This window comes from Oncorhynchus clarkii, chromosome 27 (genome assembly GCF_045791955.1).
Source record: "Oncorhynchus clarkii lewisi isolate Uvic-CL-2024 chromosome 27, UVic_Ocla_1.0, whole genome shotgun sequence".
In the NCBI taxonomy this organism is placed as follows: domain Eukaryota; kingdom Metazoa; phylum Chordata; class Actinopteri; order Salmoniformes; family Salmonidae; genus Oncorhynchus; species Oncorhynchus clarkii.
In genome coordinates this window covers 48044844-48067343 of record NC_092173.1, presented here as the reverse complement: position 1 = coordinate 48067343, position 22500 = coordinate 48044844, and the positions used below count along the sequence as shown (strand labels likewise).

The 22500-nt window shown below is 42.3% G+C and overlaps 1 protein-coding gene across 1 annotated transcript in view; it reads left to right on the top strand.

Moving 5' to 3' along the window:
* LOC139385701 (transcriptional coactivator YAP1-like) overlaps positions 1-22500 on the top strand; it is a 146058-nt gene that overhangs the window by 117612 nt on the left and 5946 nt on the right. The gene's annotated exons all lie outside the window — the stretch shown is intronic.

Below are 22500 nucleotides of genomic sequence, written 5' to 3'. Positions count from 1 at the left end.
AGTGACTCATTCAGACCAAGGGGGGGGGCTGTGCTGAGAGAGTGAGCCTGCACAATACCGACATCTGGTGGGCATGATCGGTACTGCAGGACAGGGAGTTTCACAGAGTTTTTAAACCCATAGGCTCAACATGGCATCAGATTAGCCCAATTCCATGATAATGACATTGAATGATAATCAGGGATTTCTATTGGAGAAGCAGTTACTAAATATCTTTATATTAAATCTTTATTCTTTATTTTTAATCTTTATATTTTATTATTGAATTTCCCCTGCAGCTGAACATTTTGCCAAATCCAATTATATAAATGTTTATTTTTATTTTCATGAAACATTTGCAGATTGTAGTGGTTTTAAACGGTATCTAAATGGTTAAGGAGTTTCTCATATATTCAGCCACGTGTTGTTAAAACACTTTTAGCATTATGTCTGAGCTGGATGCAATGACAATGAGTGTACACATTTACAGTACAACAGTACAACTTACTCAGACACTTACTGAACACATTTATGGGAAACTGGTGCATTGACCCATAGGAATGGAAACTGGTACATTGACCTATAGGAATGGAAACTGGTACATTGACCCATAGGAATGGAAACTGGTACATTGACCTATAGGAATGGAAACTGGTACATTGACCTATAGGAATGGAAACTGGTACATTGACCTATAGGAATGGAAACTGGTACATTGACCTATAGGAATGGAAACTGGTACATTGACCTATAGGAATGGAAACTGGTACATTGACCCATAGGAATGGAAACTGGTACATTGACCTATAGGAATGGAAACTGGTACATTGACCTATAGGAATGGAAACTGGTACATTGACCTATAGGAATGGAAACTGGTGCATTGACCCATAGGAATGGAAACTGGTACATTGACCTATAGGGATGGAAACTGGTACATTGACCTATAGGAATGGAAACTGGTACATTGACCTATAGGAATGGAAACTGGTACATTGACCTATAGGAATGGAAACTGTTATGACATTGACCTATAGGAATGGAAACTGTTATGACATTGACCTATAGGAATGGAAACTGGTACATTGACCTATAGGAATGGAAACTGGTACATTGACCTATAGGAATGGAAACTGTTATGACATTGACCTATAGGAATGGAAACTGGTACATTGACCTATAGGAATGGAAACTGGTACATTGACCTATAGGAATGGAAACTGGTACATTGACCTATAGGAATGGAAACTGGTACATTGACCTATAGGAATGGAAACTGGTACATTGACCTATAGGAATGGAAACTGGTACATTGACCTATAGGAATGGAAACTGGTACATTGACCTATAGGAATGGAAACTGGTACATTGACCTATAGGAATGGAAACTGGTACATTGACCTATAGGAATGGAAACTGGTACATTGACCTATAGGAATGGAAACTGGTACATTGACCTATAGGAATGGAAACTGGTACATTGACCTATAGAAATGGAAACTGGTACATTGACCTATAGAAATGGAAACTGGTACATTGACCTATAGGAATGGAAACTGGTACATTGACCTATAGGAATGGAAACTGTTATGACATTGACCTATAGGAATGGAAACTGGTACATTGACCTATAGGAATGGAAACTGGTACATTGACCTATAGGAATGGAAACTGGTACATTGACCTATAGGAATGGAAACTGGTACATTGACCTATAGGAATGGAAACTGGTACATTGACCTATAGGGATGGAAACTGGTACATTGATATATAGGAATGGAAACTGGTACATTGACCTATAGGAATGGAAACTGGTACATTGACCTATAGGAATGGAAACTGGTACATTGACCTATAGGAATGGAAACTGGTACATTGACCTATAGGAATGGAAACTGGTACATTGACCTATAGGAATGGAAACTGTTATGACATTGACCTATAGGAATGGAAACTGGTACATTGACCTATAGGAATGGAAACTGGTACATTGACCTATAGGAATGGAAACTGGTACATTGACCTATAGGAATGGAAACTGGTACATTGACCTATAGGAATGGAAACTGGTACATTGACCTATAGGAATGGAAACTGGTACATTGACCTATAGGAATGGAAACTGGTACATTGACCTATAGGAATGGAAACTGGTACATTGACCTATAGGAATGAAAACTGTTACATTGACCTATAGGAATGGAAACTGGTACATTGACCTATAGGAATGGAAACTGGTACATTGACCTATAGGAATGGAAACTGGTACATTGACCTATAGGAATGGAAACTGGTACATTGACCTAAGGGGATGGAAACTGGTATGACATTGACCTATAGGAATGGAAACTGTTACATTGACCTATAGGAATGGAAACTGTTACATTGACCTATAGGAATGGAAACTGGTACATTGACCTATAGGAATGGAAACTGTTACATTGACCTATAGGAATGGAAACTGGTACATTGACCTATAGGAATGGAAACTGTTATGACATTGACCTATAGGAATGGAAACTGGTACATTGACCTATAGGAATGGAAACTGGTACATTGACCTATAGGAATGGAAACTGGTACATTGACCTATAGGAATGGAAACTGGTACATTGACCTATAGGAATGGAAACTGGTACATTGACCTATAGGAATGGAAACTGGTACATTGACCTATAGGAATGGAAACTGTTATGACATTGACCTATAGGAATGGAAACTGGTACATTGACCCATAGGAATGGAAACTGGTACATTGACCTATAGGAATGGAAACTGTTATGACATTGACCTATAGGAATGGAAACTGGTACATTGACCTATAGGAATGGAAACTGGTACATTGACCTATAGGAATGGAAACTGGTACATTGACCTATAGGAATGAAAACTGTTACATTGACCTATAGGAATGGAAACTGGTACATTGACCTATAGGAATGGAAACTGGTACATTGACCTATAGGAATGGAAACTGGTACATTGACCTATAGGAATCGAAACTGGTACATTGACCTATAGGGATGGAAACTGGTATGACATTGACCTATAGGAATGGAAACTGTTACATTGACCTATAGGAATGGAAACTGGTACATTGACCTATAGGAATGGAAACTGGTACATTGACCTATAGGAATGGAAACTGTTACATTGACCTATAGGAATAGAAACTGGTACATTGACCTATAGGAATGGAAACTGTTATGACATTGACCTATAGGAATGGAAACTGGTACATTGACCTATAGGAATGGAAACTGGTACATTGACCTATAGGAATGGAAACTGGTACATTGACCTATAGGAATGGAAACTGGTACATTGACCTATAGGAATGGAAACTGGTACATTGACCTATAGGAATGGAAACTGGTACATTGACCTATAGGAATGGAAACTGGTACATTGACCTATAGGAATGGAAACTGTTATGACATTGACCTATAGGAATGGAAACTGGTACATTGACCTATAGGAATGGAAACTGGTACATTGACCCATAGGAATGGAAACTGGTACATTGACCTATAGGAATGGAAACTGTTATGACATTGACCTATAGGAATGGAAACTGGTACATTGACCTATAGGAATGGAAACTGGTACATTGACCTATAGGAATGGAAACTGTTATGACATTGACCTATAGGAATGGAAACTGGTACATTGACCTATAGGAATGGAAACTGGTACATTGACCTATAGGAATGGAAACTGGTACATTGACCCATAGGAATGGAAACTGGTACATTGACCTATAGGAATGGAAACTGGTACATTGACCTATAGGAATGGAAACTGGTACATTGACCTATGGGAATGGAAACTGGTGCATTGACCTATAGGAATGGAAACTGGTACATTGACCTATAGGAATGGAAACTGGTACATTGACCTATAGGAATGGAAACTGGTACATTGACCTATAGGAATGGAAACTGGTACATTGACCTATGGGAATGGAAACTGGTACATTGACCTATAGGAATGGAAACTGTTATGACATTGACCTATAGGAATGGAAACTGGTACATTGACCTATAGGAATGGAAACTGTTATGACATTGACCTATAGGAATGGAAACTGGTACATTGACCTATAGGAATGGAAACTGTTATGACATTGACCTATAGGAATGGAAACTGGTACATTGACCTATAGGAATGGAAACTGGTACATTGACCTATAGGAATGGAAACTGGTACATTGACCTATAGGAATGGAAACTGGTACATTGACCTATAGGAATGGAAACTGGTACATTGACCCATAGGAATGGAAACTGGTACATTGACCTATAGGAATGGAAACTGGTACATTGACCTATAGGAATGGAAACTGGTACATTGACCTATGGGAATGGAAACTGGTGCATTGACCTATAGGAATGGAAACTGGTACATTGACCTATAGGAATGGAAACTGGTACATTGACCTATAGGAATGGAAACTGGTACATTGACCTATAGGAATGGAAACTGGTACATTGACCTATGGGAATGGAAACTGGTACATTGACCTATAGGAATGGAAACTGTTATGACATTGACCTATAGGAATGGAAACTGGTACATTGACCTATAGGAATGGAAACTGTTATGACATTGACCTATAGGAATGGAAACTGGTACATTGACCTATAGGAATGGAAACTGTTATGACATTGACCTATAGGAATGGAAACTGGTACATTGACCTATAGGAATGGAAACTGGTACATTGACCTATAGGAATGGAAACTGGTACATTGACCTATAGGAATGGAAACTGGTACATTGACCTATAGGAATGGAAACTGGTACATTGACCTATAGGAATGGAAACTGTTATGACATTGACCTATAGGAATGGAAACTGTTATGACATTGACCTATAGGAATGGAAACTGGTACATTGACCTATAGGAATGGAAACTGGTACATTGACCTATAGGAATGGAAACTGGTACATTGACCTATAGGAATGGAAACTGGTACATTGACCTATAGGAATGGAAACTGGTACATTGACCTATAGGAATGGAAACTGGTACTTTGACCTATAGGAATGGAAACTGGTACATTGACCTATAGGAATGAAAACTGGTACATTGACCTATAGGAATGGAAACTGGTACATTGACCTATAGGAATGGAAACTGGTACATTGACCTATAGGAATGGAAACTGGTACATTGACCTATAGGAATGGAAACTGGTACATTGACCTATAGGAATGGAAACTGGTACATTGACCTATAGGAATGGAAACTGGTACATTGACCTATAGGAATGGAAACTGTTATGACATTGACCTATAGGAATGGAAACTGGTACATTGACCTATAGGAATGGAAACTGGTATATTGACCTATAGGAATGGAAACTGGTACATTGACCTATAGGAATGGAAACTGGTACATTGACCCATAGGAATGGAAACTGGTACATTGACCTATAGGAATGGAAACTGGTACATTGACCTATAGGAATGGAAACTGGTACATTGACACATAGGAATGGAAACTGGTACATTGACCTATAGGAATGGAAACGGGTACATTGACCTATAGGAATGGAAACTGGTACATTGACACATAGGAATGGAAACTGGTACATTGACCTATAGGAATAGAAACTGGTACATTGACCTATAGGAATGGAAACTGGTACATTGACCTATAGGAATGGAAACTGGTACATTGACCTATAGGAATGGAAACTGGTACATTGACCCATAGGAATGGAAACTGGTACATTGACCTATAGGAATGGAAACTGGTGCATTGACCTATAGGAATGGAAACTGTTATGACATTGACCTATAGGAATGGAAACTGGTACATTGTCCTATAGGAATGGAAACTGTTATGACATTGACCTATAGGAATGGAAACTGGTGCATTGACCTATAGGAATGGAAACTGGTACATTGACCTATAGGAATGGAAACTGGTACATTGACCTATAGGAATTGGAACTGGTACATTGACCTATAGGAATGGAAACTGGTACATTGACCTATAGGAATGGAAACTGGTACATTGACCTATAGGAATGGAAACTGGTACATTGACCTATAGGAATGGAAACTGGTACATTGACCTATAGGAATGGAAACTGTTATGACATTGACCTATAGGAATGGAAACTGGTACATTGACCTATAGGAATGGAAACTGGTACATTGACCTATAGGAATGGAAACTGGTACATTGACCTATAGGAATGGAAACTGGTACATTGACCTATAGGAATGGAAACTGGTACATTGACCTATAGGAATGGAAACTGGTACTTTGACCTATAGGAATGGAAACTGGTACATTGACCTATAGGAATGAAAACTGGTACATTGACCTATAGGAATGGAAACTGGTACATTGACCTATAGGAATGGAAACTGGTACATTGTCCTATAGGAATGGAAACTGGTACATTGACCTATAGGAATGGAAACTGGTACATTGACCTATAGGAATGGAAACTGGTACATTGACCTATAGGAATGGAAACTGGTACATTGACCTATAGGAATGGAAACTGGTACATTGACCTATAGGAATGGAAACTGTTATGACATTGACCTATAGGAATGGAAACTGTTATGACATTGACCTATAAGAATGGAAACTGGTACATTGACCTATAGGAATGGAAACTGGTACATTGACCTATAGGAATGGATACTGGTACATTGACCTATAGGAATGGAAACTGGTACATTGACCTATAGGAATGGAAACTGGTACATTGACCTATAGGAATGGAAACTGGTACATTGACCTATAGGAATGGAAACTGGTACTTTGACCTATAGGAATGGAAACTGTTATGACATTGACCTATAGGAATTGAAACTGGTACATTGACCTATAGGAATGGAAACTGGTACATTGACCTATAGGAATGGAAACTGTTATGACATTGACCTATAGGAATGGAAACTGTTATGACATTGACCTATAGGAATGGAAACTGGTACATTGACCTATAGGAATGGAAACTGGTACATTGACCTATAGGAATGGAAACTGTTATGACATTGACCTATAGGAATGGAAACTGGTACATTGACCTATAGGAATGGATACTGGTACATTGACCTATAGGAATGGAAACTGGTACATTGACCTATAGGAATGGAAACTGGTACATTGACCTATAGGAATGGAAACTGGTACATTGACCTATAGGAATGGAAACTGGTACTTTGACCTATAGGAATGGAAACTGTTATGACATTGACCTATAGGAATTGAAACTGGTACATTGACCTATAGGAATGGAAACTGGTACATTGACCTATAGGAATGGAAACTGTTATGACATTGACCTATAGGAATGGAAACTGTTATGACATTGACCTATAGGAATGGAAACTGTTATGACATTGACCTATAGGAATGGAAACTGGTACATTGACCTATAGGAATGGAAACTGGTACATTGACCTATAGGAATGGAAACTGTTATGACATTGACCTATAGGAATGGAAACTGTTATGACATTGACCTATAGGAATGGAAACTGGTACATTGACCTATAGGAATGGAAACTGGTACATTGACCTATAGGAATGGATACTGGTACATTGACCTATAGGAATGGAAACTGGTACATTGACCTATAGGAATGGAAACTGGTACATTGACCTATAGGAATGGAAACTGGTACATTGACCTATAGGAATGGAAACTGGTACTTTGACCTATAGGAATGGAAACTGTTATGACATTGACCTATAGGAATGGAAACTGGTACATTGACCTATAGGAATGGAAACTGGTACATTGACCTATAGGAATGGAAACTGGTACATTGACCTATAGGAATGGAAACTGGTACATTGACCTATAGGAATGGAAACTGGTACTTTGACCTATAGGAATGGAAACTGTTATGACATTGACCTATAGGAATGGAAACTGGTACATTGACCTATAAGAATGGATACTGGTACATTGACCTATAGGAATGGAAACTGGTACATTGACCTATAGGAATGGAAACTGGTACATTGACCTATAGGAATGGAAACTGGTACATTGACCTATAGGAATGGAAACTGTTATGACATTGACCTATAGGAATGGAAACTGGTACATTGACCTATAGGAATGGAAACTGGTACATTGACCTATAGGAATGGAAACTGGTACATTGACCTATAGGAATGGAAACTGGTACATTGACCTATAGGAATGGAAACTGGTACATTGACCTATAGGAATGGAAACTGGTACATTGACCTATAGGAATGGAAACTGGTACATTGACCTATAGGAATGGAAACTGGTACATTGACCTATAGGAATGAAAACTGTTACATTGACCTATAGGAATGGAAACTGGTACATTGACCTATAGGAATGGAAACTGGTACATTGACCTATAGGAATGGAAACTGGTACATTGACCTATAGGAATGGAAACTGGTACATTGACCTAAGGGGATGGAAACTGGTATGACATTGACCTATAGGAATGGAAACTGTTACATTGACCTATAGGAATGGAAACTGTTACATTGACCTATAGGAATGGAAACTGGTACATTGACCTATAGGAATGGAAACTGTTACATTGACCTATAGGAATGGAAACTGGTACATTGACCTATAGGAATGGAAACTGTTATGACATTGACCTATAGGAATGGAAACTGGTACATTGACCTATAGGAATGGAAACTGGTACATTGACCTATAGGAATGGAAACTGGTACATTGACCTATAGGAATGGAAACTGGTACATTGACCTATAGGAATGGAAACTGGTACATTGACCTATAGGAATGGAAACTGGTACATTGACCTATAGGAATGGAAACTGTTATGACATTGACCTATAGGAATGGAAACTGGTACATTGACCCATAGGAATGGAAACTGGTACATTGACCTATAGGAATGGAAACTGTTATGACATTGACCTATAGGAATGGAAACTGGTACATTGACCTATAGGAATGGAAACTGGTACATTGACCTATAGGAATGGAAACTGGTACATTGACCTATAGGAATGAAAACTGTTACATTGACCTATAGGAATGGAAACTGGTACATTGACCTATAGGAATGGAAACTGGTACATTGACCTATAGGAATGGAAACTGGTACATTGACCTATAGGAATCGAAACTGGTACATTGACCTATAGGGATGGAAACTGGTATGACATTGACCTATAGGAATGGAAACTGTTGCATTGACCTATAGGAATGGAAACTGGTACATTGACCTATAGGAATGGAAACTGGTACATTGACCTATAGGAATGGAAACTGTTACATTGACCTATAGGAATAGAAACTGGTACATTGACCTATAGGAATGGAAACTGTTATGACATTGACCTATAGGAATGGAAACTGGTACATTGACCTATAGGAATGGAAACTGGTACATTGACCTATAGGAATGGAAACTGGTACATTGACCTATAGGAATGGAAACTGGTACATTGACCTATAGGAATGGAAACTGGTACATTGACCTATAGGAATGGAAACTGGTACATTGACCTATAGGAATGGAAACTTGTACATTGACCTATAGGAATTGAAACTGTTATGACATTGACCTATAGGAATGGAAACTGGTACATTGACCTATAGGAATGGAAACTGGTACATTGACCCATAGGAATGGAAACTGGGACATTGACCTATAGGAATGGAAACTGTTATGACATTGACCTATAGGAATGGAAACTGGTACATTGACCTATAGGAATGGAAACTGGTACATTGACCTATAGGAATGGAAACTGTTATGACATTGACCTATAGGAATGGAAACTGGTACATTGACCTATAGGAATGGAAACTGGTACATTGACCTATAGGAATGGAAACTGGTACATTGACCCATAGGAATGGAAACTGGTACATTGACCTATAGGAATGGAAACTGGTACATTGACCTATAGGAATGGAAACTGGTACATTGACCTATGGGAATGGAAACTGGTGCATTGACCTATAGGAATGGAAACTGGTACATTGACCTATAGGAATGGAAACTGGTACATTGACCTATAGGAATGGAAACTGGTACATTGACCTATAGGAATGGAAACTGGTACATTGACCTATGGGAATGGAAACTGGTACATTGACCTATAGGAATGGAAACTGTTATGACATTGACCTATAGGAATGGAAACTGGTACATTGACCTATAGGAATGGAAACTGTTATGACATTGACCTATAGGAATGGAAACTGGTACATTGACCTATAGGAATGGAAACTGTTATGACATTGACCTATAGGAATGGAAACTGGTACATTGACCTATAGGAATGGAAACTGGTACATTGACCTATAGGAATGGAAACTGGTACATTGACCTATAGGAATGGAAACTGGTACATTGACCTATAGGAATGGAAACTGGTACATTGACCCATAGGAATGGAAACTGGTACATTGACCTATAGGAATGGAAACTGGTACATTGACCTATAGGAATGGAAACTGGTACATTGACCTATGGGAATGGAAACTGGTGCATTGACCTATAGGAATGGAAACTGGTACATTGACCTATAGGAATGGAAACTGGTACATTGACCTATAGGAATGGAAACTGGTACATTGACCTATAGGAATGGAAACTGGTACATTGACCTATGGGAATGGAAACTGGTACATTGACCTATAGGAATGGAAACTGTTATGACATTGACCTATAGGAATGGAAACTGGTACATTGACCTATAGGAATGGAAACTGTTATGACATTGACCTATAGGAATGGAAACTGGTACATTGACCTATAGGAATGGAAACTGTTATGACATTGACCTATAGGAATGGAAACTGGTACATTGACCTATAGGAATGGAAACTGGTACATTGACCTATAGGAATGGAAACTGGTACATTGACCTATAGGAATGGAAACTGGTACATTGACCTATAGGAATGGAAACTGGTACATTGACCTATAGGAATGGAAACTGTTATGACATTGACCTATAGGAATGGAAACTGTTATGACATTGACCTATAGGAATGGAAACTGGTACATTGACCTATAGGAATGGAAACTGGTACATTGACCTATAGGAATGGAAACTGGTACATTGACCTATAGGAATGGAAACTGGTACATTGACCTATAGGAATGGAAACTGGTACATTGACCTATAGGAATGGAAACTGGTACTTTGACCTATAGGAATGGAAACTGGTACATTGACCTATAGGAATGAAAACTGGTACATTGACCTATAGGAATGGAAACTGGTACATTGACCTATAGGAATGGAAACTGGTACATTGACCTATAGGAATGGAAACTGGTACATTGACCTATAGGAATGGAAACTGGTACATTGACCTATAGGAATGGAAACTGGTACATTGACCTATAGGAATGGAAACTGGTACATTGACCTATAGGAATGGAAACTGTTATGACATTGACCTATAGGAATGGAAACTGGTACATTGACCTATAGGAATGGAAACTGGTATATTGACCTATAGGAATGGAAACTGGTACATTGACCTATAGGAATGGAAACTGGTACATTGACCCATAGGAATGGAAACTGGTACATTGACCTATAGGAATGGAAACTGGTACATTGACCTATAGGAATGGAAACTGGTACATTGACCCATAGGAATGGAAACTGGTACATTGACCTATAGGAATGGAAACGGGTACATTGACCTATAGGAATGGAAACTGGTACATTGACACATAGGAATGGAAACTGGTACATTGACCTATAGGAATAGAAACTGGTACATTGACCTATAGGAATGGAAACTGGTACATTGACCTATAGGAATGGAAACTGGTACATTGACCTATAGGAATGGAAACTGGTACATTGACCCATAGGAATGGAAACTGGTACATTGACCTATAGGAATGGAAACTGGTGCATTGACCTATAGGAATGGAAACTGTTATGACATTGACCTATAGGAATGGAAACTGGTACATTGTCCTATAGGAATGGAAACTGTTATGACATTGACCTATAGGAATGGAAACTGGTGCATTGACCTATAGGAATGGAAACTGGTACATTGACCTATAGGAATGGAAACTGGTACATTGACCTATAGGAATGGGAACTGGTACATTGACCTATAGGAATGGAAACTGGTACATTGACCTATAGGAATGGAAACTGGTACATTGACCTATAGGAATGGAAACTGGTACATTGACCTATAGGAATGGAAACTGGTACATTGACCTATAGGAATGGAAACTGGTACATTGACCTATAGGAATGGAAACTGTTATGACATTGACCTATAGGAATGGAAACTGGTACATTGACCTATAGGAATGGAAACTGGTACATTGACCTATAGGAATGGAAACTGGTACATTGACCTATAGGAATGGAAACTGGTACATTGACCTATAGGAATGGAAACTGGTACATTGACCTATAGGAATGGAAACTGGTACTTTGACCTATAGGAATGGAAACTGGTACATTGACCTATAGGAATGAAAACTGGTACATTGACCTATAGGAATGGAAACTGGTACATTGACCTATAGGAATGGAAACTGGTACATTGTCCTATAGGAATGGAAACTGGTACATTGACCTATAGGAATGGAAACTGGTACATTGACCTATAGGAATGGAAACTGGTACATTGACCTATAGGAATGGAAACTGGTACATTGACCTATAGGAATGGAAACTGGTACATTGACCTAAAGGAATGGAAACTGTTTTGACCTATAGGAATGGAAACTGTTATGACATTGACCTATAGGAATGGAAACTGGTACATTGACCTATAGGAATGGAAACTGGTACATTGACCTATAGGAATGGATACTGGTACATTGACCTATAGGAATGGAAACTGGTACATTGACCTATAGGAATGGAAACTGGTACATTGACCTATAGGAATGGAAACTGGTACATTGACCTATAGGAATGGAAACTGGTACTTTGACCTATAGGAATGGAAACTGTTATGACATTGACCTATAGGAATTGAAACTGGTACATTGACCTATAGGAATGGAAACTGGTACATTGACCTATAGGAATGGAAACTGGTACATTGACCTATAGGAATGGAAACTGGTACATTGACCTATAGGAATGGAAACTGGTACATTGACCTATAGGAATGGAAACTGTTATGACATTGACCTATAGGAATGGAAACTGTTATGACATTGACCTATAGGAATGGAAACTGGTACATTGACCTATAGGAATGGAAACTGGTACATTGACCTATAGGAATGGAAACTGGTACATTGACCTATAGGAATGGAAACTGGTACATTGACCTATAGGAATGGAAACTGGTACATTGACCTATAGGAATGGAAACTGGTACTTTGACCTATATGAATGGAAACTGGTACATTGACCTATAGGAATGAAAACTGGTACATTGACCTATAGGAATGGAAACTGGTACATTGACCTATAGGAATGGAAACTGGTACATTGACCTATAGGAATGGAAACTGGTACATTGACCTATAGGAATGGAAACTGGTACATTGACCTATAGGAATGGAAACTGGTACATTGACCTATAGGAATGGAAACGGGTACATTGACCTATAGGAATGGAAACTGTTATGACATTGACCTATAGGAATGGAAACTGTTATGACATTGACCTATAGGAATGGAAACTGGTACATTGACCTATAGGAATGGAAACTGGTACATTGACCTATAGGAATGGATACTGGTACATTGACCTATAGGAATGGAAACTGGTACATTGACCTATAGGAATGGAAACTGGTACATTGACCTATAGGAATGGAAACTGGTACATTGACCTATAGGAATGGAAACTGGTACTTTGACCTATAGGAATGGAAACTGTTATGACATTGACCTATAGGAATGGAAACTGGTACATTGACCTATAGGAATGGAAACTGGTACATTGACCTATAGGAATGGAAACTGGTACATTGACCTATAGGAATGGAAACTGGTACATTGACCTATAGGAATGGAAACTGGTACTTTGACCTATAGGAATGGAAACTGTTATGACATTGACCTATAGGAATGGAAACTGGTACATTGACCTATAAGAATGGATACTGGTACATTGACCTATAGGAATGGAAACTGGTACATTGACCTATAGGAATGGAAACTGGTACATTGACCTATAGGAATGGAAACTGGTACATTGACCTATAGGAATGGAAACTGGTACTTTGACCTATAGGAATGGAAACTGTTATGACATTGACCTATAGGAATGGAAACTGGTACATTGACCTATAGGAATGGAAACTGGTACATTGACCTATAGGAATGGAAACTGGTACATTGACCTATAGGAATAGAAACTGGTACATTGACCTATAGGAATGGAAACTGGTACATTGACCTATAGGAATGGAAACTGGTACATTGACCTATAGGAATGGAAACTGTTATGACATTGACCTATAGGAATGGAAACTGTTATGACATTGACCTATAGGAATGGAAACTGGTACATTGACCTATAGGAATGGAAACTGGTACATTGACCTATAGGAATGGAAACTGGTACATTGACCTATAGGAATGGAAACTGGTACATTGACCTATAGGAATGGAAACTGGTACTTTGACCTATAGGAATGGAAACTGGTACATTGACCTATAGGAATGAAAACTGGTACATTGACCTATAGGAATGGAAACTGGTACATTGACCTATAGGAATGGAAACTGGTACATTGACCTATAGGAATGGAAACTGGTACATTGACCTATAGGAATGGAAACTGGTACATTGACCTATAGGAATGGAAACTGGTACATTGACCTATAGGAATGGAAACTGGTACATTGACCTATAGGAATGGGAACTGGTACATTGACCTATAGGAATGGAAACTGTTATGACATTGACCTATAGGAATGGAAACTGTTATGACATTGACCTATAGGAATGGAAACTGGTACATTGACCTATAGGAATGGAAACTGGTACATTGACCTATAGGAATGGATACTGGTACATTGACCTATAGGAATGGAAACTGGTACATTGACCTATAGGAATGGAAACTGGTACATTGACCTATAGGAATGGAAACTGGTACATTGACCTATAGGAATGGAAACTGGTACTTTGACCTATAGGAATGGAAACTGTTATGACATTGACCTATAGGAATGGAAACTGGTACATTGACCTATAGGAATGGAAACTGGTACATTGACCTATAGGAATGGAAACTGGTACATTGACCTATAGGAATGGAAACTGTTATGACATTGACCTATAGGAATGGAAACTGTTATGACATTGACCTATAGGAATGGAAACTGGTACATTGACCTATAAGAATGGAAACTGGTACATTGACCTATAGGAATGGAAACGGGTACATTGACCTATAGGAATGGAAACTGGTACATTGACCTATAGGAATGGAAACTGGTACATTGACCTATAGGAATGGAAACTGGTACATTGACCTATAGGAATGGAAACTGGTACATTGACCTATAGGAATGGAAACTGGTACATTGACCTATAGGAATGGAAACTGGTACATTGACCTATAGGAATGGAAACTGGTACTTTGACCTATAGGAATGAAAACTGGTAGAGGCTTTGGTTTTTCAGTATGTCAGTATGTGTTACACCTGTGCTGGTTGTCACCTGGTTAGTCAGTATTAAAATATATATATATATTTAACCAGGCAAGTCAGTTAAGAACAAATTCTTATTTTCAATGACGGCCTACCAGGGAACAGTGGGTTAACTGCCTTGTTCAGGGGCAGAACGACAGATTTGTACCTTGTCATCTCTGGGATTTGATCCAGCAACCTTACGGTTACTAGTCCAACGCTCTAACCACGAGGCTACCTGCTCTAACCACGAGGCTACCTACTCTAACCACCGGGCCAGCTACTCTAACCACTGGGCTACCTGCTCTAACCACGAGGATACCTGCTCTAACCACTAGGCTACCTGCTCTAACCACGAGACTACCTGCCTCTAACCACTAGACTACCTGCTCTATCCACTGGGCTACCTGCTCTAACCACTGGGCTACCTGCTCTAACCACCGGGCTACCTGCTCTAACCACTGGGCTACCTGCTCTAACCACTAGGCTACCTGCTCTAACCACTGGGCTACCTGCTCTAACCACTAGGCTACCTGCCTCTAACCACTAGGCTACCTGCTCTAACCACTAGGCTACCTGCTCTAACCACTGGGCTACCTGCTCTAACCACTGGGCTACCTGCTCTAACCACCGGGCTACCTGCTCTAACCACTGGGCTACCTGCTCTAACCACTGGGCTACCTGCTCTAACCACCAGGCTACCTGCCTCTAACCACTAGACTACCTGCCTCTTACCACTAGACTACCTGCTCTAACCACTAGGCTACCTGCTCTAACCACTGGGCTACCTGCTCTAACCACTAGGCTACCTGCTCTAACCACTAGGCTACCTGCTCTAACCACTGGGCTACCTGCTCTAACCACTAGACTACCTGCTCTAACCACTAGGCTACCTGCTCTAACCACTGGGCTACCTGCTCTAACCACTAGGTTACCTGCCTATAGCCACTAGGATACCTGTCTCTAACCACTAGGTTACCTGCCTATAACCACTAGGATACCTGCTCTAACCACTAGGTTACCTGCCTATAACCACTAGGCTACCTGCTCTAACCACTAGGCTACCTACTCTAACCACTAGGTTACCTGCCTATAACCACTAGACTACCTGCTCTAACCACTAGGCTACCTGCTCTAACCACTGGGCTACCTGCTCTAACCACTAGGTTACCTGCCTATTGCCACTAGGATACCTGTCTCTAACCACTAGGTTACCTGCCTATAACCACTAGGATACCTGCTCTAACCACTAGGTTACCTGCCTATAACCACTAGGCTACCTGCTCTAACCACTAGGCTACCTACTCTAACCACTAGGCTACCTGCCTATAACCACTAGGATACCTGCTCTAACCACTAGGTTACCTGCCTATAACCACTAGGATACCTGCTCTAACCACTAGGTTACCTGCCTATAACCACTAGGCTACCTACTCTAACCACTAGGTTACCTGCCTATAACCACTAGGCTACCTGCTCTAACCACTAGGCTACCTACTCTAACCACTAGGCTACCTGCTCTAACCACTGGGCTACCTGCCGCCCGGTAGTCTTTGACTACTGCTTTTGGATTGCCATATTCCCTTACTGACTAAGGAGGTGAAAACAATCGGGCGCCCCACGTGCTAACGTCCAACCTGGAAATATACATGGAAAGACCAAGGCTTATAACAAGACACATGGAGGTTAGCCCTTTAGCCTCTGTTCCTCACAGCCAGCCATTGAGAGCCAGGGTGAATAGACTGCCAGCCAATGAGGGCCAGGGGGAATAGCAAACAGCCAATGAGGGCCAGGCTGAATAGCAAACAGCCCCTGAGAACATGTGGTCCAGTCAGCAGACAGGACAGACTCTTCTCCCTCTACGACCCTCCTCTTCTCCCTCTACGACCCTCCTCTTCTACCTCTACGACCCTCCTCTTCTCCCTCTACTACCCCCCTCTTCTCCCTCTACGACCCTCCTCTTCTCCCTCTACGACCCTCCTCTTCTACCTCTACTATCCTCCTCTTCTCCCTCTACGACCCTCCTCTTCTCCCTCTACGACCCTCCTCTTCTACCTCTACGACCCTCCTCTTCTACCTCTACTCCCTCTACTATCCTCCTCTTCTACCTCTCGACCCTCCTCTTCTACCTCTACGACCCTCCTCTTCTACCTCTACGACCCTCCTCTTCTCCCTCTACTACCCTCCTCTTCTCCCTCTACTACCCTCCTCTTCTCCCTCTACTACCCTCCTCTTCTCCCTCTACTACCCTCCTCTTCTCCCTCTACGACCCTCCTCTTCTCCCTCTACGACCCTCCTCTTCTCCCTCTACTCCCCTCCTCTTCTCCCTCTACTACCCTCCTCGTGTCCCTCTACTACCCTCCTCTTCTCCCTCTACTGACCTCCTCTTCTCCCTCTACTATCCTCCTCTTCTCCATCTACTATCCTCCTCTTCTCCCTCTACAACCCTCCTCTTCTCCCTCTACTACCCTCCTCTTCTCCCTCTACTATCCTCCTCTTCTCCCTCTACGACCCTCCTCTTCTCCCTCTACTAACCTCCTCTTCTCCCTCTACTGACCTCCTCTTCTCCCTCTACTACCCTCCCCTCTCTTTCCCCTCTTCTTCCTCTACTACCCTCCTCTTCTCCCTCTACGACCCTCCTCTTCTCCCTCTACTACCCTACTCTTCTCCCTCTACTACCCTCCTCTTCTCCATCTACTACTCTCCATCTACTACCCTCCTCTTCTCCCTCTACTGACCTCCTCTTCTCCCTCTACTACCCTCCCCTCTCTTCCCCTCTTCTTCCTCTACTACCCTCCTCTTCTCCCTCTACGACCCTCCTCTTCTCCCACTACTACCCTCCTCTTCTCCCTCTACGACCCTCCTCATCTCCCTCTACTACCCTCCTCTTCTCCCTCTACTACCCTCCTCTTCTCCCTCTACGACCCTCCTCTTCTCCCTCTACTAACCTCCTCTTCTCCCTCTACTACCCTCCCCTCTCTTTCCCCAGCCTCCCCTCCCCCTCTCTCACAGTAGTCTCATTCATGCTGGTGTGTCTCTACTCTGCTACTCTGCCTTTTTCTCTGCTAATTAGTGTCAGAGCTATAGGAATAGTGTCAGACCTATAGGAATGGAAACTGGTACATTGACCTATAAGAATGGAAACTGGTACATTGACCTATAGGAATGGAAACTGGTACATTGACCTATAGGAATGGAAACTGGTACATTGACCTATAGGAATGGAAACTGGTACATTGACCTATAGGAATGGAAACTGGTACATTGACCTATAGGAATGGAAACTGGTACATTGACCTATAGGAATGGAAACTGGTACTTTGACCTATAGGAATGAAAACTGGTAGAGGCTTTGGTTTTTCAGTATGTCAGTATGTGTTACACCTGTGCTGGTTGTCACCTCGTTAGTCAGTATTAAAATATATATATATATATTTAACCAGGCAAGTCAGTTAAGAACAAATTCTTATTTTCAATGACGGCCTACCAGGGAACAGTGGGTTAACTGCCTTGTTCAGGGGCAGAACGACAGATTTGTACCTTGTCATCTCTGGGATTTGATCCAGCAACCTTACGGTTACTAGTCCAACACTCTAACCACGAGGCTACCTGCTCTAACCACGAGGCTACCTACTCTAACCACCGGGCCAGCTACTCTAACCACTGGGCTACCTGCTCTAACCACGAGGATACCTGCTCTAACCACTAGGCTACCTGCTCTAACCACGAGACTACCTGCCTCTAACCACTAGACTACCTGCTCTATCCACTGGGCTACCTGCTCTAACCACTGGGCTACCTGCTCTAACCACCGGGCTACCTGCTCTAACCACTGGGCTACCTGCTCTAACCACTAGGCTACCTGCTCTAACCACTGGGCTACCTGCTCTAACCACTAGGCTACCTGCCTCTAACCACTAGGCTACCTGCTCTAACCACTAGGCTACCTGCTCTAACCACTGGGCTACCTGCTCTAACCACTAGACTACCTGCTCTAACCACTAGGCTACCTGCTCTAACCACTGGGCTACCTGCTCTAACCACTAGGTTACCTGCCTATAGCCACTAGGATACCTGTCTCTAACCACTAGGTTACCTGCCTATAACCACTAGGATACCTGCTCTAACCACTAGGTTACCTGCCTATAACCACTAGGCTACCTGCTCTAACCACTAGGCTACCTACTCTAACCACTAGGCTATCTGCCTATAACCACTAGGATACCTGCTCTAACCACTAGGTTACCTGCCTATAACCACTAGACTACCTGCTCTAACCACTAGGCTACCTGCTCTAACCACTGGGCTACCTGCTCTAACCACTAGGTTACCTGCCTATAGCCACTAGGATACCTGTCTCTAACCACTAGGTTACCTGCCTATAACCACTAGGATACCTGCTCTAACCACTAGGTTACCTGCCTATAACCACTAGGCTACCTGCTCTAACCACTAGGCTACCTACTCTAACCACTAGGCTACCTGCCTATAACCACTAGGATACCTGCTCTAACCACTAGGTTACCTGCCTATAACCACTAGGATACCTGCTCTAACCACTAGGTTACCTGCCTATAACCACTAGGCTACCTACTCTAACCACTAGGTTACCTGCCTATAACCACTAGGCTACCTGCTCTAACCACTAGGCTACCTACTCTAACCACTAGGCTACCTGCTCTAACCACTGGGCTACCTGCCGCCCGGTAGTCTTTGACTACTGCTTTTGGATTGCCATATTCCCTTACTGACTAAGGAGGTGAAAACAATCGGGGCGCCCCACGTGCTAACGTCCAACCTGGAAATATACATGGAAAGACCAAGGCTTATAACAAGACACATGGAGGTTAGCCCTTTAGCCTCTGTTCCTCACAGCCAGCCATTGAGAGCCAGGGTGAATAGACTGCCAGCCAATGAGGGCCAGGGGGAATAGCAAACAGCCAATGAGGGCCAGGCTGAATAGCAAACAGCCCCTGAGAACATGTGGTCCAGTCAGCAGACAGGACAGACTCTTCTCCCTCTACGACCCTCCTCTTCTCCCTCTACGACCCTCCTCTTCTACCTCTACGACCCTCCTCTTCTCCCTCTACTACCCCCCTCTTCTCCCTCTACGACCCTCCTCTTCTCCCTCTACGACCCTCCTCTTCTCCCTCTACTATCCTCCTCTTCTCCCTCTACGACCCTCCTCTTCTCCCTCTACGACCCTCCTCTTCTACCTCTACGACCCTCCTCTTCTACCTCTACTCCCTCTACTATCCTCCTCTTCTACCTCTCGACCCTCCTCTTCTACCTCTACGACCCTCCTCTTCTACCTCTACGACCCTCCTCTTCTCCCTCTACTACCCTCCTCTTCTCCCTCTACTACCCTCCTCTTCTCCCTCTACTACCCTCCTCTTCTCCATCTACTACCCTCCTCTTCTCCCTCTACGACCCTCCTCTTCTCCCTCTACGACCCTCCTCTTCTCCCTCTACTACCCTCCTCTTCTCCATCTACTGCTCTCCATCTACTACCCTCCTCTTCTCCCTCTACGACCCTCCTCTTCTCCCTCTACTCCCCTCCTCTTCTCCCTCTACTACCCTCCTCGTGTCCCTCTACTACCCTCCTCTTCTCCCTCTACTACCCTCCTCTTCTCCCTCTACTATCCTCCTCTTCTCCATCTACTATCCTCCTCTTCTCCCTCTACAACCCTCCTCTTCTCTCTCTACTACCCTCCTCTTCTCCCTCTACTATCCTCCTCTTCTCCCTCTACGACCCTCCTCTTCTCCCTCTACTAACCTCCTCTTCTCCCTCTACTGACCTCCTCTTCTCCCTCTACTACCCTCCCCTCTCTTTCCCCTCTTCTTCCTCTACTACCCTCCTCTTCTCCCTCTACGACCCTCCTCTTCTCCCTCTACTACCCTACTCTTCTCCCTCTACTACCCTCCTCTTCTCCATCTACTACTCTCCATCTACTACCCTCCTCTTCTCCCTCTACTGACCTCCTCTTCTCCCTCTACTACCCTCCCCTCTCTTCCCCTCTTCTTCCTCTACTACCCTCCTCTTCTCCCTCTACGACCCTCCTCTTCTCCCACTACTACCCTCCTCTTCTCCCTCTACGACCCTCCTCATCTCCCTCTACTACCCTCCTCTTCTCCCTCTACTACCCTCCTCTTCTCCCTCTACGACCCTCCTCTTCTCCCTCTACTAACCTCCTCTTCTCCCTCTACTACCCTCCCCTCTCTTTCCCCAGCCTCCCCTCCCCCTCTCTCACAGTAGTCTCATTCATGCTGGTGTGTCTCTACTCTGCTACTCTGCCTTTTTCTCTGCTAATTAGTGTCAGAGCTATAGGAATAGTGTCAGACCTATAGGAATGGAAACTGGTACATTGACCTATAAGAATGGAAACTGGTACATTGACCTATAGGAATGGAAACTGGTACATTGACCTATAGGAATGGAAACTGGTACATTGACCTATAGGAATGGAAACTGGTACATTGACCTATAGGAATGGAAACTGGTACATTGACCTATAGGAATGGAAACTGGTACATTGACCTATAGGAATGGAAACTGGTACTTTGACCTATAGGAATGAAAACTGGTAGAGGCTTTGGTTTTTCAGTATGTCAGTATGTGTTACACCTGTGCTGGTTGTCACCTCGTTAGTCAGTATTAAAATATATATATATATATTTAACCAGGCAAGTCAGTTAAGAACAAATTCTTATTTTCAATGACGGCCTACCAGGGAACAGTGGGTTAACTGCCTTGTTCAGGGGCAGAACGACAGATTTGTACCTTGTCATCTCTGGGATTTGATCCAGCAACCTTACGGTTACTAGTCCAACGCTCTAACCACGAGGCTACCTGCTCTAACCACGAGGCTACCTACTCTAACCACCGGGCCAGCTACTCTAACCACTGGGC